The 17,539-nt window shown below is 50.7% G+C and overlaps 2 protein-coding genes across 3 annotated transcripts in view; both read left to right on the top strand.

Moving 5' to 3' along the window:
• Nucleotides 1-17,539, top strand: part of UBE2E1 (ubiquitin conjugating enzyme E2 E1) — a 705,427-nt gene that overhangs the window by 74,694 nt on the left and 613,194 nt on the right. Inside the window, exon 1 of one of the 2 annotated variants that reach the window (XM_050938519.1) lies at nt 13,411-13,414. The exons of the other annotated variant lie outside the window; for it this stretch is intronic. The gene's annotated coding sequence lies outside the window, so the exon portion shown is untranslated. Of the gene's footprint in view, nt 1-13,410; nt 13,415-17,539 lie in introns of those variants that run through there. 2 annotated transcript variants of the gene reach the window in all.
• The window catches only part of NR1D2 (nuclear receptor subfamily 1 group D member 2), a 746,221-nt gene that overhangs the window by 42,396 nt on the left and 686,286 nt on the right, over nt 1-17,539 (top strand). The gene's annotated exons all lie outside the window — the stretch shown is intronic.

The raw sequence follows: 17,539 nt of genomic DNA on the forward strand, positions 1-17,539 counted from the left end.
CCCAGCTGTGCCCCCGCCCAGCCTAGGGACTCACACCCCTTAGCCCCAGATCCCAGGGATACAGAGGGAGAAACAGTCTGTTGCTGGGTCCCAGGCTTGTACGGAATTTTTCTGCATGCCACCTCCTTCCTTTAGGGCATGCCAGGAACTGCAGTTACTGGGAACCCTCCAGCTCATTCCCCCAAGCAGTGTCTTCTACTGGGGAGCTGTGTTCTGCCAGGTCCAGCAGCCCTAGTGGAAGGCAGCAGCTCTGCAACCCATTTCTGTGGGGGGGGAAGAAAAATTCTGCACAGAACATTTAATTCTGTGCAAATTCTGCATTGTGCAGTGGTGCAGAATTCCCCCAGGAGTAACACTGAGTTAGATAAACCAGTTTATTAACTACAAATAGATTTTAAGTGAGTAAAAGTAATGAAGTATGAAACTTGGATATGGTTACAAGAAAAATAAAGATAAAATGCTTACTAGTGCCTAATTTAACAAACTGTATGAGATTCAAACAAAATTTCTCACTACATGCTTCCAGTAAGGCTACTGACCAAACTCTTAATGTCAGGACTGCCCACTCCCACCCCTTACTCCAGCCAGATCCAATGGCTGTTTTCCTTGATCTTCTTAGGTACAATGCCAATGACAGACAGGGAGAGAGAGGGGGGGTGTCTTGGGTGTTTGCCTCTTGTTTTTATAGTCCTAGTCCCCCTCCTGAAAAATATTTCCAGCTGGGAACTAGGACACAAAGAAGGAAGTGGAAGGATGTTCCCTGCTGTTTTCTCTACCTGTTTGAGCTTCCTTTGTTTCCCTTCCTGCTTAATGTTTAAATGCAAATTAAGGCAAACGTACACTCCTTTGTTCAAGACAGACCTGTTTGCTGACTTCTGCCTAGGCAGGGATGTAGGGTTTGGAACATGTGTTGATAACATCATACGGAGAATCTTATAACATCACATACAATATTGCCCCACATATTTTATCAGGACAATACTAACCAGCGAATTATGAGTTTTCAAATGCCTTATAAAGTATACCGTGAAAAAAATATTATAACAAAAGTGTGTAGGAAATGACAAGAGGGGTATACTCCATCATGATATGCAAGTGCCTGCAAATATGCAGTGATAAAGATGCACTGGAGTTAGATTTTTCCATAGCTGTTGTGTGTGTGAAGGCCAATTAAGTAGAGGATAACTTCTCAGTCTCTATAAAGTGAAATTCCTTTAAAGTGTAATCCCCTTGCAATATTGTGTTTAAGGTAAAATCAATAGCTTAAAAACTATCATTTCATCTGTATTAAAAGTGATTGTTTAAACTAACTTTGAAAGTATAATTTAGATAAATAAAATCATTAGAATAGATTAGATTGTCTATTGAAATCCTTTTGGAAGCAGTGTTGTCTTGACACAAAAATGGTCATGGGTTTATTTTAAAAAATGAGACACTTAAAAATTGTGAATTAGAGTCAGAGTCTTAGACTGAGACATTTTTGTTTCATGGATAATTTCCCTGTGCCTATCCAAGGAATTATGTTATACGGTTAAAGCTGCAGCCCTTGGTGTAAGTGATCCCTCAGTTAGATTTCCAAATGAGCACCTGGTCCCCTACCTGAAAATCTCCAGCATATAAGCAACATCTAGGCTAGTTACAGAATCAATAAAACTCAGAGGTTAGAACACTTTTCAAGTTACCAAGTTGTATCCCACAAGTGGCACTTTTGTTAGGAAAGGATTAGGAGGATACAGATTTTGGAATTAAAATTATGATATTGAGCTATATGTACAGCAAATAAAAGAAATAACCAATGTCTCAAACATCCAGACTATAGCAACAGAACTTTGTCTTCATGTGCAGAGGCACTGCCTGACCTGAATTTTGAGGGACAGTCCTTATCTTTAGGAAGCCGGCCTGCCTTTCTCTGCGCTGGGAAAGCTAAAATTAAAGATACACAAAAATGTCAGTAACAAAGCCACAAACAGAACTCAGGACTGCAGGCTCCCATTTTAGCTGCAAAGCAAGGTGCTATAGGGAAGTATAGCGAGGCAGTGTGGCTCCCCTCCCCCTTAAGGAGGGTCGAGCCCCGTCAGTCATCCACGGGGGCAGGGCCGCTAAGCAGAAGTCCTGCCCCTCAGAGGGTCAGGCGGCGACCCAGAAGAATAAAAGCCGGGCCCGAGCCTTCAGTTGCAGGTCTGCCACCGGCAGGAATAGACGTGTCCGCTGATGCCCGTAACTGGGAGACTGCCCAAGCCAGAGGCCGAGACCAGGAGCTGCCAGAGCTGCCTCACCCCTACTACGACGAGGAGCTGCCAGAGCTGCCTCACCCCTACTACGATGAGGAGCCGCCAGAGCTGCCTCGCCCCTACTACGATGAGGAGCCGCCAGAGCTGCCTCGCCCTTACTATGGCCCCGAGGAGCCCCCAGACCAGGCTTGGCCCGCATTCCCAGAAGCATTACCAGACCTGCCGCCCAGCCCAGACTGGGAGAAACTGATGGTCCTGAATGTCCCCGGAACGGAGGCCCCGGACCAGGTAGGAGTAGAGGGGGAGCTAGGAAGTAGCCCGGGGGCACCTGACTCCAGTCAGGCTGCAGAGCTAACTTTGCCAATGTCAGTGTGTTTCGGTCAGGACCCCCACTGACCACCAGTAAAGGTGACAGCCGCTACCAGGGCCCCAGGCTGGAACACAGAGGAGTGGGTGGGCCTGCGTTCCCCCTGCCACCCATATCCAGGTGGCAGACTCCCCCTCTCCCCGGCCTCAGGGCCACAGCTAATTGTAACTGTGTTTGGTGCCCTGCCCGAACCAAGGGCTGGGCCCCTTTTGACCCTGCCACTGCTCTGCCCATCTCCAAAGGGCCCGAGCTGATTGTACTGTGTTTGGTGCCCTGCCCGAACCAAGGGCTGGGCCCCTTTTGACTTTGCCACTGCTCTGCCTTGTCCCGAAGGGCCAGAGCTAATTGCAATTGCAGGGACAGACCTCCCCGAGGAGTGCCCCCGGAGACGACAGTGAGGCCGGTGTGGCTCCCCTCCCCCTCAGGGAGGGTCGAGCCCCGGCGGAACCCGTCTACAGGAAGATAGTATTTATGTCTGAACAGACATTTTCTGGGTTTAAAGACCTACAATTTACTTTACATAACGAGGGAGCCACTTGTGAAAGGTTAATAGAAAACGTTTTGTACGATTTACTTTTCATGTTTTTAGGTGTTACTTTGGTTTATATTAAACCCTTGGAGCAGGAAATGTGGATATAGCTGCCAGTCTGAAACCATTATAAGAATGAAGTTATTTCAGAAAGGGAATTATTTGAGATGGAGCATTAATAAGAAATGGAGTTTCTGGGCCAACCGAAATGTGGGCAGTACTGGCCAGCCCCCACTAATGTTAGGTAAGCCAATCCATTGAAAGACATTAACTCTATTATCAGCTTTATTCCTGGTTTTGCATGTATGGCAAAGCCCATTTGCAGACTTACAGCAGCAATTCACTGTTTGTTTTAAAAGACGTTTCTCCAAAAGTTGAATAAGTCTCTGGCAATGACACAGATCTGTAAGTAGCCCTGCTTTTTATCATTTTTTCTCCTGGGTATATACAATGTGGATAGATACATGGCATGGGGTAGGCAGTCAAGCAGAACTATTGTGTCACTAGAAACATTAGCAGCAACTATTCCTTTCCCTTTTTTAAATAAATCTATAGATAAATGTCATTATAATTAGAGATGTGCACATCTGCACAAGGCTCAGAGTTTCAGGTTGATTAGGATAAGTCCCCATCTGTATGAATGCTCTGACAGGGAGCTTAATCAAAATCTTTTGTGATCTCCCTTTCTCTACTGCCCTTTTCTTTCCTTTCTCCCAAAGCAACCAGACAGCCTCCTTCTGATCTCATCCTTCCCTTACCTAACCTCTCCACATTTCTTTTCTGATCATACCCCCTCTCCTCCCAAGGAGTGCAACAAGGTCTCTGGCTTCTAGCCATCAAAGCTTGACCTTTGTTTCTTGTTGTCCATTTCCTTTGTCTCTCTCCTTCTTCCTCTGGGCTAATCCAAAGGCTCTAATCTTAGGTTATTCCATCAAGTCTCTCACAGGGTCCCACTAAACTTGGCAGTTTGTGCTAGGCCAGCTACTATCTTAAAAAACTGTGTACTCTGGTTGGGACTTTCCAACTCAGAGCCATGTCAAAATTCACTTCATATCCCTGGACCATGGAAGCCCAGAGCCTTGTTAGATTTAAAGACTGATGCTGGCCCAACCAAAGCTCCCAGCCCTACTTTTAACTCCCAATAGGTTTGATGGGAAATCAAAGGCAAAGGCAAGGGAATGTTTTGGACTGAACATTCCTTGGTTGAGCTATGGGTATATGTGAGGCAGTGTGTCAGTGCAACGGCACCCTCTCTGGCCAAGTGTGGCGTAGCCCATGGGCTCAAATAGCCTCAAGGGGCTGTCAGTCTATTCCTGGTGCCCAGGAGTCTGAAAAACCCTTCCTTCACTCCCAAGTTCAGCAGGGGGTCAGTAGAGGAACCCAGGCCCACCCACTCCACTGGGCGCCAGCTCAGGCCCTTAAGGTAGATAACCAGGGTCAGTATTCTTCAATTCTGACAAGAGCCCTGAGCATCTTCCTACCTTCCCCTGGATCTCTGCAGGCTCTCCAGCCTGTTAGTTAGTTCATCACCTTCTGGGCTGTCATCTCTGGGCAGCTCTTCAGTAGCTTGCCAGCAAGAGCTACTTTTTCTAGCATGCTCACCCCTCTGGTAACCACCTCACCCCTCTGCTTACCAGCCTTTTTATCCTCCCAGCTGCTGTGAGGCTTCTAATCAACAGTGGCCAACAGTGCCTGTATTAACCCTTTGTGAGTCACCATGGGGTACATACACCCCATGGCAATATATTTCTCTAAACATTCTAATCTCAGCTAGTTCTGAGTTTTTTCTACACCAATTGCTATTCCAATCACCTACATCTAGTTTCTACTAAGATGCAAAAATCCATAGGGAGGTATTGCAATAACAACAAAGATTTCTACGTGAAACCGCCACTGAATAAGAACCTGAGAATTCTTATGCACTATCTAAAATAGATGTCCAGTATAAAGAATATACATGTAAACTCTGCATAAACCAAGAGTGAAAGAAGATAAATTGACAGATTGATAAGAGTGCTGGTGAAATAAAGCAGATAAGTAGCTATGTCTGGAGAATTGCAAACATTGCTATCTCTGATGCAAAAAGTTTAGAAAATTGCTCATGACTGAACTTCTAATGAGCTAGAGGAAGTTCAGAGAACGAGTCCAGAGTGTGTCATTGAATGGAAACTGACAGGAGAAAATCCATTTCAAAATGCAGTTTTTCCTTTTAGCATCATCATTAAAAGATATTGGTGACAGAGGGAACTTCTGGCATTTAAAGAGAAAGTGGCCAATCATGGATTGGAAAAACCCACTTACTGTGGCTGTAAGCTTCAATTTGTTATAGCTGGTCTTTTAAGAAAGGAAGTTTCGACAACATCTTACGAATCTGATGCTAAAAAAACCCTAAATTACAAAAACTTTACAGGTGAATTAAGTGTTTGCAGAAGGTGAAGATGTTGTGCAACAGGATTCAGAAAATACAGTGAATGCTTTGGATGTAAATGTCATTTGCAAGGTGAAGCTCTGAAAGTGTATTTCATCCTAAAGTTATGTCTACATGGCAATGTAAGCCTGGGCCCAGGCTTGAGCCCAGCCCTCCCTTCCATCTTACACACAAGGCACTTGGGCTTTGACTCAGGGTCCTAGGACCCTATGAGGGTGGAGGGTTTGAGCGTACGTCAAGCCAAGACCTAGGGTTCAAGCCCTATCACTTTGCAATGTAGATGCAGTCCCACCCTGGATCTGGGTCCTAGGAGTCCACGAAAAGTATCCCATAATCCCATGGGACAACTTCTTTATCCCAAGAATCACCAATCAACTCCAGGGAAATAGAAGCAACCCCCCTTGTTGCAGTGCAGCCTCTCAACAGGTCAGTGTTTAACCCTTCCATTGAGTTGCAAACCCTTTGGAGAGCCTTCTGCATTGCAATGGATGATGACCAACGGAAGTTCTTTGCCACGCATGCTGCTTCAGGGTCACAGAAGCACAGCCAAATTTTGGTTAATATCTGGGGTGTTGCCAGCAAAACAGTAGATTTTAGAAAGAGTATCAAGAATGACCATGCATACCAGCAAATAGCAAAGAAACTAGCAGTGTTGGAAATTTACTGGATTGGTCACCAGTGTAGGGAGTAGATTAACCAGACCAACTACCAGAAAACCAGGGACCAGAGCTGCATTTTATGATGAGTTTAATGGTGTGCTGAGTACTGGCTGAGCACAGAGCTAATAGTGGCACACAGTGGCCTGGTCAGCCAGGATGGCCACTTGCTGGTCCCAGAATCCCGCACTGGAACAGATGGGAGCCAGCAGCAAGTGCTGCTGAGTGAGGCCAGTGAAGTGACTCTTCTGTTGACACCAATCCTAGAGGAGGCTTTGCAGCTGAAGCACATCCCAGAGCTGTATTCAGAGGTGCTGCTTGATGCCCATCCCCACCCAGAACAGCCCACTGCAGAATCAGCAAACAGTAACAGAAGGGGCAGAAGCCATCCCAGAACATGTTATGTTTCTGGCCCCATTTTAATGTGTATTAATATAGGAATGAGAGGGCTTTCCATTCTACGGACCAATACAGAAGTTATTACATGCCGCTAGCAGGGGTTTCTATCCGTTAATGGCAGGTTGTATGCCAGAATGTTGGTGCCCCCCTCCCCTACCCATGTGGAATTCAAAATGGCGACCAGGAAATGCAAACATTAAAAAAAAAGCCTTAACATTGAATTTTTACTTGAAAGATGCACATTTTTGCTAGGGCATCCCTGTTGCTTAAAAATAATAACCTTACATTGTCATCCTTATAAGTACTCATTCTGTAACCACTCAACAATGTAATGAGCTGCCTGAAAAGAGAGGGAGGATCAGGGGAGGCGGAATTGTGTTTCATTTACAAATCTAGTCAATTTCAGTTAAATGTAATCCGTGTAGTCCATAGATGACAATATCATTTGTCCCAAATACAACTGGGATTTGAAATCTGTCCAGAAGAGGGCAGAGAGGGAAGAGAGAGGGTGTAAGGAGGATGGCCACGGAGTTCTATGTGTTTGCATGAAGTCATAACAGGGCTAAGCCATGTTGAAGCTACAGCAGCATGCTTGTTAATTCCCTCAAGACTTCTTACCCAATCTTGGGCGCTGATAGCTGCAACTTTTCCTGTAGCAGGAACTCCAGATAGGTAATCACATTTCGGGGAAGGGGTATTGTCCAGGGCCACCTCAATAGCTGGCCAGCCCACATCACTCAGATGTGCTGTTCAGTCACTATATGGTTGAATATTTCAATAGCATACTCTGCTGGTTTCCCACAGGCAACTTGGCGCAACATCTCCCTTTGCCAGTCAGGCACCACAACAACTGTCATGTCCGCTAAAATGTGGAATGCCTTAAATGACAGCGAAACTCTTTTGTAGCATGTCCACCAACTGCTGCCCCAATCTCAAATTGTTCTGCAAATTTTAGAATAAAAAGCAGCTGTGACTTTTAACTTACCATTCTCCCTCCACTTCTGTAGCTGAAATTAACCCAATTGTGTCCAGGGAGCTTCTGTGGTCTGAAGCATCCCTCTCACGATATAAGACGGTTACTCACCTTTGTAACTGTTGTTCTTCGAGATGTGTTGCTCATATCCATTCCAGTTAGGTGTGCGCGCGCCGCGTGCACGTTCGTCGGAGACTTTTTACCCTAGCAACACTCGGTGGGCCAGCAGGTCGCCCCCTGGAGTGGCGCCGGCATGGCGCCTGATATATACCCCTGCTGGCCCGCCCGCTCCTCAGTTCCTTCTTGCCGGCTACTCCGACAGTGGGGAAGGAGGGCGGGTGTGGAATGGATATGAGCAACACATCTCGAAGAACAACAGTTACAAAGGTGAGTAACCGTCTTTTCTTCTTCGAGTGCTTGCTCATATCCATTCCAGTTAGGTGATTCCCAAGCCTTACCTAGGCGGTGGGGTCGGAGTGAGACGTTGCGGACTGCAAAACCGCTGCGCCAAAAGCGGCATCGTCTCTAGCTTGCTGTACCAGCGCATAGTGTGATGCAAAGGTGTGCACAGAAGACCATGTGGCCGCACGGCAGATTTCCTGTATGGGGACATGAGCCAAAAACGCGGCCGATGAAGCCTGAGCCCTGGTAGAATGGGCGGTCAGGGGTCCCGTTGGCACACTGGCCAAGTCGTAACATGTCCTGATGCAGGACGTGACCCAGGATGCGATACGCTGGGAGGAGATTGCCATGCCTCTCATGCGTTCTGCTACTGCCACAAACAATTGTGGTGAACGCCGGAAGGGTTTTGTTCTCTCAATGTAGAACGCGAGAGCTCTTCGGACATCCAAGGAGTGGAGCTGTTGCTCTCTTCGGGATGAATGCGGCTTTGGGTAAAAGACTGGCAGGAAGACGTCTTGGTTAATATGGAAGGCGGAAACGACCTTAGGGAGGAACGCCGGGTGCGGTCGCAGCTGTACCTTGTCCTTATGGAACACCGTGTACGGAGGGTCCACGGTCAGAGCCCGAAGCTCGGAGACTCGCCGGGCCGATGTAATAGCGACTAGGAAGGCCACCTTCCAGGATAGGTACAGCAGCGAGCATGTGGCTAAGGGCTCGAAGGGGGGCGCCATGAGCCTGGTTAGAACCAGGTTCAGGTCCCAAGTAGGGGAAGGCCGTCTGACCTGGGGGTAGAGCCGCTCCAGGCCCTTGATAAATCTTGACACCATTGGGTGAGAAAAGACGGACTTGCCAGCCTCGCCTGGGTGGAAGGTGGATATAGCCGCGAGGTGGACGCGTAGAGAGGAGATCGCCAAGCCGTGCTGCTTGAGAGACCACACGTAGTCCAAGATGGTGGGGACTAGTACGGCGAGTGGATCGTGGTTGTGCTGACTGCACCAGCAGCAGAAGCGTTTCCATTTCGCTAGGTAGGTTGAACGCGTGGAAGGCTTCCTGCTGCCCAACACTTGTTGTACTGCATCGGAACAGCGCAACTCGGATTGGCTTAACCAGCCAGGAGCCATGCAGACAGATGGAGGGATTGTAGATCCGGATGGCGCATCCTGCCGAAGTCCTGTGTGATCAGGTCCGGCCAAAGAGGTAGGGCAATCGGATTTGCCAGGGAGAGATCGAGCAGCATGGTGTACCAAGGTTGCCGCGGCCACGCCGGAGCTATCAGGATGAGGCGGGCCTTGTCTCTCCAGACCTTGATCAGGACTCGATGGACGAGAGGGAAGGGTGGGAAGGCGTAGCAAAGGCGACCCGTCCACGGTATGAGAAACGCGTCCGACAGGGAGCCCGGGGAGCGGCCCTGCAGAGAGCAGAACACCTGGCATTTCCTGTTCGATCTGGAGGCGAACAGGTCTATCTGGGGAAACCCCCACCTCTGGAAAATGACATAGAGGACGTCCGGACGGATGGACCATTCGTGGGACAGGAAGGATCTGCTCAGGTGATCCGCCAGGGTGTTCCGCACTCCCGGGAGAAAGGAGGCCACTAGATGAAGAGAGTGGGCTATGCAAAAGTCCCACAGACGTATTGCTTCCTGACACAGCGGGGAGGACCGGGTTCCGCCCTGCTTGTTGATGTAATACATGGCCGTTGTGTTGTCCGTGAATACCGCAACACAACGACCGTGCAAATGGCTTTGGAATGTCTGGCATGCTAGGCGAACGGCCCGTAGCTCCCGCACATTGATGTGAAGAGTCAACTCTCTCTGTGACCACAGGCCCTGTGTACGCAGGGTCCCCAGGTGCGCCCCCCAGCCCAGCGATGATGCGTCCGTTGTCAGGGACGCTGATGGCTGTGGGGCGTGAAACGGGAGGCCCGCACACACTTGGGAGGGCATTGTCCACCAGCCTAGGGAGCCTAGAACATTCGGTGGAATCGTTACAATTGTGTCTATGGCATCCCTGCGTGGTCGATAGACCGACGCTAGCCAAGTCTGCAACGGGCGCATGCGGAGTCTTGCGTGTCTGGTGACGAAGGTGCATGCGGCCATGTGCCCCAGGAGAGCGAGGCACGTTCGAGCAGATGTGGTCGGGAAGGCCCGCAGGCTTGTGACCATGGACACTATGGCTTGGAATCGGTGCCGGGGGAGGCTGGCCGTCGCGAAGTTGGAGTCCAGCACTGCCCCTATGAATTCTATGCTCCGCGAAGGCACCAGAGTGGACTTGCCCGGATTGATGGTCAGGCCTAGGCTCGCAAACAGCTCCGTGATGATGGCGATGTGTCCGGTCACCTGCTCTTCCGACGTGCCTCGGATGAGCTAGTCGTCGAGGTAAGGGAAGACATGGATACGACGACGTCGCAGGGCAGCAGCGACAACCGCCATACATTTGGTGAACACCCGGGGGGCCGAGGAGAGCCCAAAGGGGAGGACCGTGAACTGGTAGTGGTCCTGATTCACCACAAAGCGGAGATACCATCTGTGCGGGGGGAAGATCGCAATGTGGAAGTACGCATCCTTCATGTCGAGAGCGGCGTACCAATCTCCTGAATCCAGGGAAGGAATGATGGTTCCTAATGTTACCAGGTGGAACTTGAACTTTTTGATGAATTTGTTCAGGCCTCGCAGGTCCAGGATGGGTCGTAGGCCCCCTTTTGATTTGGGGATTAAGAAGTACCGGGAATAAAACCCCTTGCCCCTTAGCTCCCTTGGCACTTCCTCTATAGCCCCAATGGACAGGAGCTTGTGAACCTCCTGGACGATAAGTTGCTCGTGAGAGGGGTCCCTGAAGAGGGACGAGGAGGGAGGATGGGAGGGGGGTGGAGAAACAAACTGAAGATGGTAACCAAACTGCACCGTGCTCAGGACCCAACGATCCGAAGTCAGCTGGGACCATGACGGTAGGAAGTGGCGGAGGCGGTTGAGGAAATGAAGTGGATCCAGAGAGGGGATTGGTAAGCTGCTCTCGGGCGCACCTTCAAAAGTTCGCCTTGGGTCCCTGCGGTGGCTTTTCGGACCCGGAAGTGTTACCCCTTTGAGGACCTGACTGTCGTCTGCGATTTGGCCGGCCTCGCCTCCAGTTGAAGTCTTGTCTGGGGCGAGGCGGGGGGTAAGTGCGCTGATGGTAGGGGCGGAATGGCCTTCTCTGAGTCTGGGGTGTGTGCATTCCCAGAGAACGCATGATGACCCGGTTATCCTTTAGGCTCTGTAGCCTGGGATCCGTCTTTTCAGAGAAGAGGCCCTGCTGATCGAATGGCAGGTCCTGGATCGTGTATTGTAGCTCCGGCGGTAGTCCGGAAGACTGCAGCCACGATATACGGCGCATGGCTACGCCCGACGCCAGAGTCCTCGCTGCTGAATCTGCGGCATCTAAGGACGCCTGTAGCGAGGTTCTGGCGACCCTCCTGCCCTCTTCCAGGAGAGATGAAAATTCCTGGCGTGAGTCCTGAGGGAGCAGCTCTGCAAATTTGCCGACAGCCTCCCAGGTGTTGTGGCTGTAACGGCTCAGGAGGGCCTGCTGGTTCGCCACACGGAGCTGAAGGCCTCCAGCAGAATAAATTTTAAGTCCCAGCAAGTCCATGCGTCTGGCTTCCCTGGATTTTGGAGCAGGAGCCTGTTGGCCGTGGTGTTCCCGGTCATTGACTGACTGTACCACCAAGGAGCAGGGAGCGGGGTGTACGTAGAGGTACTCATACCCCTTGGATGGTACCATATACTTCCTTTCCACGCCACGGGCAGTGGGTGGAATGGAGGCCGGAGACTGCCAGATGGTGTCCGCCTTTGCCTGGATCGACTTAATGAAGGGGAGGGCTACCCTGGTCGGTGCCTCCGCCGAGAGGATGCTTACTACTGGGTCCTCTACTTCCGGGACTTCCTCTACAGGAAGGTTTATGTTTTGAGCCACTCGTCTCAACAGGTCCTGATGTGCCCGGAGATCGATCGGCGGGGGTCCTGATGAAGACGTGCCCGCTACCGCCTCATCCGGGGACGAGGACGAAGACACCCCAGGGAGAAGCGGTTCTTGTACTGAAGCCTCCTCCAGAGGGGCCTCCGTTTCCCGGGAATCCTGCTGCCCCATGGTATCCGTGGGGTCTTCCTCCGTACCTGAGGGGGGGGGCAGACTGATTGTGGCCTCTGGTGCACGACGCTCCGGTGGGTTGGAGTGAGCTTGTCCCGAAGGTTCGCCCTGGGCTTGGTGGTATGCCCAGGGCGTCCAAAAGGACCATTGAGGTGGACCCTGGTCCGTGCGGGCGTGCACATCTGAACCCCCGTAAGAGGCGCTGTCCATATGGGACGAAGCGGACGAGTGCCTCGAAGGCCAGGGAGGAGCCGCCGATGACTGTGGCAGGCCTCTGCGCATCCCGACATCGCTGCGCAGTGCCGGTGAACGGTACCGGGAGTCATGGCGGTACCGTGATCTAGACCGGGACCTGCTACCAGCTCGGTGCCGGGAGGTCGACCGGTGCCGGCCACTGCCATGCCGGGATCGGCTGCGGTATGAACGTCGGTGCCGCGATCTAGACCGGTGCCGAGAGTAGTACGACGGTGACCTGGATATCGAACAGTGCCGCGAGTACGACCGGTGCCGCAGGTAGCGGTCTCGGGACTGCGAGCGGCGTCTAGATCTCGAGCGGCGACGCTGTGAGTGGTCGGTCCCTCGATTTAGATTGGGACCGCTGCTCGGTAGTGCCTGGCGAATGCGGCCGTACCATGGCGGGCTTGCCCAGTGATTGTATAACCCGCACCGGCGGTGCCGGGGGTTGGGGCAGCTCGGGCTCTGTCAACGCAATGATGTCGCGTGCCGCTGAGAAGGTCTCCGGCATGGAGGGCGCGACGAGCTCGACCCCTGTCCTCACCGGGGAGCTGAATGGCACCAGACTCAACTGCCTCTGAGGGGCCGGAGTCGACGGTGCGGCGACGCTCGGTGCCGCGGCAGATGACGGTGCCGGGAGGTCAGATTTTGAGCCACGCTCTGACTGTGGTGCAGTTGCAGGCACCGCAGGAGCCCTGTGCTTTTTGCTCCTCGGGGAGAGGGAGCGGTGCTGGCTAGGGTGCCGGGCCGGTGCCGAGCGGGAAGTTGGAGCCCTCGCCGGCGCCGGGCGGTCCGGAGCGGAGGCGACACTTGGTCCCGGTGCCACAGTCGGTGCCGACGGTGGGGGAGTCAGCGCTGCCTCCATCAGGATCTGCTTCAGGCGACTGTCCCGCTCCTTCTTAGTTCGGGGCTTGAACGCCTTGCAGATCCGACACTTGTCCACAAGGTGGACTCGCCTAGGCACCTCAGACAGGAGTCGTGCGGGTCTCCTGTTGGCATCGGGCGATGACAGGCCGCACAAGGCTTAAAGCCGGGTGAACCGGGCATGGGCCCCAGCACCGCGGGGAGGAAAAAGGGGCGAACCCCCGATCCTCAGTATAACTATTTACAACTATACTTACTTAACTTTTATAACTACAACTAACACTATAATAACTAAACTATATACACTAGACTACAGAAGAGTGAAACTGTAGGGAGGTGGAGAACGGCTAGGCGTGCTCCACAGTTCCAACGACCGACACGGGCGGTAAGAAGGAACTGAGGAGCGGGCGGGCCAGCAGGGGTATATATCAGGCGCCATGCCGGCGCCACTCCAGGGGGCGACCTGCTGGCCCACCGAGTGTTGCTAGGGTAAAAAGTCTCCGACGAACGTGCACGCGGCGCGCGCACACCTAACTGGAATGGATATGAGCAAGCACTCGAAGAAGAAACTAAAGTTCAGTTTTAAATAGTAATATTTTAAGTGCTTGAAATTGCATGGATTTTTTTAGTGCTCCTGCACTGAGCTATTTGAGACAATAACCCTCTGTGTCCTGTCCTATTCCAGGCCCCGTGACTTCTACAGGCTTTAGTACCTCCACAGCTTGCCCACACTGCAGCAGCAGCCAAAGCTCAATGTACCTTCATGGATCATTCCAAGAGGAAGCTCATGACAGAGCCAACAAGCAGGTCCAGTACCAAAGACAGAGGGACTTACTACTAGTGGAAAGTCATGGCAAGAGGAAAGAGGACAGGCTCAAGCTGGATGCACAGCTTGAGGACAGGGTTGCAGTGTGGGAGTAGGCATTTGCTTTGCAGTTTCTGGAACAAGAATGGCTGCTAAAGGAAGATGCTGCAATCCAGGAACAACTTGGACAACTCCATGGCTGTGTGGCTTATGCAATTCGGCCCTATGAGCAGCTGGGCAGGTCAACTCTGACCATGTTGACCTCCATACTGAGGTGCCAGATGCATGACAAATATGGAAGAAAGGGAAAGAAAACATGGGAGGCAAGGGAAATACAAGCTTGAGGGGTTCTGTTTTGTACATGGCTTCACTATTTTCACTTGATCATGCACTTTGTTTTTGGGGTTTTCTTTTAAAAGGTTGTGTTGTTACTGGCATTTTGGTGGGGTAATGACAGATGGCTTGCCTGGCAATGAGTTAATGTTGTACTTTTCTAAGAAAATCATAAATAGAGCTTTTTATTTTATCAATAAAGTTTATTGTTCTCACTGCATCACCTCATACAATGTATATTTCAAATAAAAAAAGGTAAATACGTGATCAGGGATAATTGCGAATTTGTATGTACTATTGTAAAATTGTACTATTCCTCAATACAGTTAGTTACATCAACCCATACAACAATCGCTTCCTTATTTCGACCCATACAGTAAATCAATCCCCTCCCCTCCCATTTGATAAGCAGTCAGGTCATTCATAAGCACATTGCATGGCAATCAACCCCTCCCCATAGAGCAATCAATCTCTCCCCCAACAGCACATTCATAAAGGAACTCTTCTATCTTTTTCATTGGCCTATGCAAGTCCATAAAGTGGGAGCACAAAGCATCAATGACTTCTGTTGCCTGAGTGTATCTAGCTCCAGCTGTGATAGGTGCACTGAGTGTGCAGTCCATCATTTCATAGTTCCATTCAGGGGGAAATGGCTCATCTTTGGATTCACAAAGATTGTGAATAGCACAGCAAGCCACAATAATGGGCACAGCATTGAAGACGATGGAATCCAAATGGGTCTATAGACACTCCTGACGGGATTTCAATCTGTCAAAAACACGTTCAGCGGTGATTCTACACCTCCTGAGAGTGTAATTAATCTTCTTTTGTCAGGGCTTTTAATATCAGGCTACCGTTTCATAAGCCAAGGCAAAAGGGACCCCCAGAGTAATGGTGGGAACAGTAACACCATTTATGACAAGATCATTTAGTGGGAATAGCGTCCCAGCCTGTCTGACTGTCGACTCCCGATCAGTAAAAAACCCTGGCATGACCTGAGCTTTTCCAGTGCAGTCCACGCTGATGTTCATAAGTCAGCCTCTGTGGTCCACAAAGACCTGCATAACAGTGTAGCAGCATCCTTTGTGGTGTGTGTACTCATGTGCTCCTTGAGGATGGCAAACTATGGGCACATGAGTCCCATTAATGGCTCTGGCGCAGTTTGGAAACCTCATTCTCTCAACGCCAACAATTACCTCAGGAATATCTTTTATGCTCGCCAACTTGGGGTAAACCACAGGCCTGATTGCCTCAAAAACCTTCACCACAACTTTACCCACAGTCAATTTGCCTGCACCAAACTGGTTGGCAACAGACATGTAGTCGTCTGGGGTAGGCAGCTTTCAAACAGTTATAGCAACTCACTTCTGGATCAGCAGGCCAACCGCATGTTTACATTGGAGGACCAGGGCAAACTGCTCACAAAGCTCCAGAAACGTATTTTTCTTCATGTGAAAATTCTGGACCAACGGCTGGCCATCCCAGGTTTGCAAGGTGATATGATCATCCCAGTCTGTGCTTGTGGCCCTGCCCCAAAAGTGTCGGTCTATGTGGTGGGCTGACTGTCATGAGCCACATAGCCAGTTCAAGTTTGCTTTGTCTGTCCTTCTCTTCCTCCATCATTTGCTCCATCGGGTGCCCTCAGTGGTCAGAAATTGCTGCTGAAATGTCCACCAGTGTCTCATGAAAGCTCTGCCAGGTTCCTGAAACAGGAGTGAAAATGCAAGCAAGAGAAGTTCTTCAACTAGTCATTCCTCCATGTTATTGTCTCTTGTCGCTAGGAGCACACAGACCAAAATTATAGCTCTGAAGGATGTGTTGGCGGGCTGTTCAATGCCCTGTAATGTGCAGGATGGACAGTCAAGTTCTCCCACACCGCACCATGATCAAAGAGCTAGAGCAGCCACATTTTGGCAGAGGGTTAGGAAGTCTGGGATTTGACTGAGCTCAATCTGCGTCCTGCAGTGTGGATGCTGGAGCCCCAGGTTTGAGCTCAGGTTCATGGGCGGCGCGTGACTCCTCCATTTGGGGCAGCTGGGCCTGCCCAGATCATGGCCCTGCTCCGAGGCCCACTTCCGCCCACACTCCACCCCAACCCCCTCCCCCAAAGTCCCCCCGCCTGCCCGCCACTTGCATCTCTTCGCCCCCTCCCCGATGCTCCTCCTGCCCACCTGCCTATTAGCTGAGTGGCCATTCACCACTCACATGCACCTCTTCACTCCCTCCTCCAAGGCCCTCTGCCTGTCCCATATGCCTCTTTGCCTCTCCTCAGAGTCCCCCATTCGGGCGGAGCAGGGATGGGAAGAGGCAGAGTGAGGGCGGGGCCTCTGTAGGAGAAGGATGAACAGGCGTGGGACCTTGGGGCACAGCACAGGTGAGGCCACAGCCCAGGTGCCCTTTCGGTGGTGGTGCGCTCCAAAGACAGTGTGCCTGCTGTTTGGGGAGGCTTAGCCTCCCCTGGCCTCTTATACCTGCCACTCATGCTCAGGTTAGAAAATTCTTAACCAAGGTTTAGCAACCAGTCCAGACACTCAAACCCAGGGTCCACTGATTCAAGTCCCACTAATCTGGGGCTTTCATTGCAATGTAGATACACCCTTAGCACCTTATGCAGCATCAAATCCATGCTGGTAGTTGTCTTTAGTTCCATTATCTCTTAAGGATCAAATGTTGTATACTCACAGGTTTAACCCTTTCAAAAGCAATGAGACTACAAATTTTTTTCTTATCACTTATTTGACATGTTCTTGGTTACAAACAGTAACATGGCAGGGGAATCAGCAGCCACTGTCATCACCAGCTACTGTTTCAGATGAGCTGTGCAGACATTCCTGACCAGGAAAAATGCAAGTGAAAGTGGGATGGCCAATTTTGTTGCCTTCTCCCAACCATCTGTTCCACTGTATGGCACTGAAAGGAATGATGAAGGTAAGGGGAAGCAACAAGAAGGGTGTCTGCAGAGGAAACCTTGCTGTGGCTGGGAGAAGGAACATCAGAGTAAATTTTGTTCACTCCCTGCACCTCTGGTTTTCAAGGACATTTCTGCTGAAATGAGTAACAGCAGGGGCAAATTTGTGACTCAGCAGATGAGAAAGAGAAATGTCATGGATACTTCTGGACACAGGCATCTTGAAGGGGGCTGGCCAGGAAACAAGGCCTAATTTAAGTATTTTTAGCGAGTTCAGCTCACTCCA

The sequence above is a fragment of the Gopherus flavomarginatus genome, chromosome 2 (genome assembly GCF_025201925.1).
Source record: "Gopherus flavomarginatus isolate rGopFla2 chromosome 2, rGopFla2.mat.asm, whole genome shotgun sequence".
NCBI lineage: Eukaryota > Metazoa > Chordata > Testudines > Testudinidae > Gopherus > Gopherus flavomarginatus.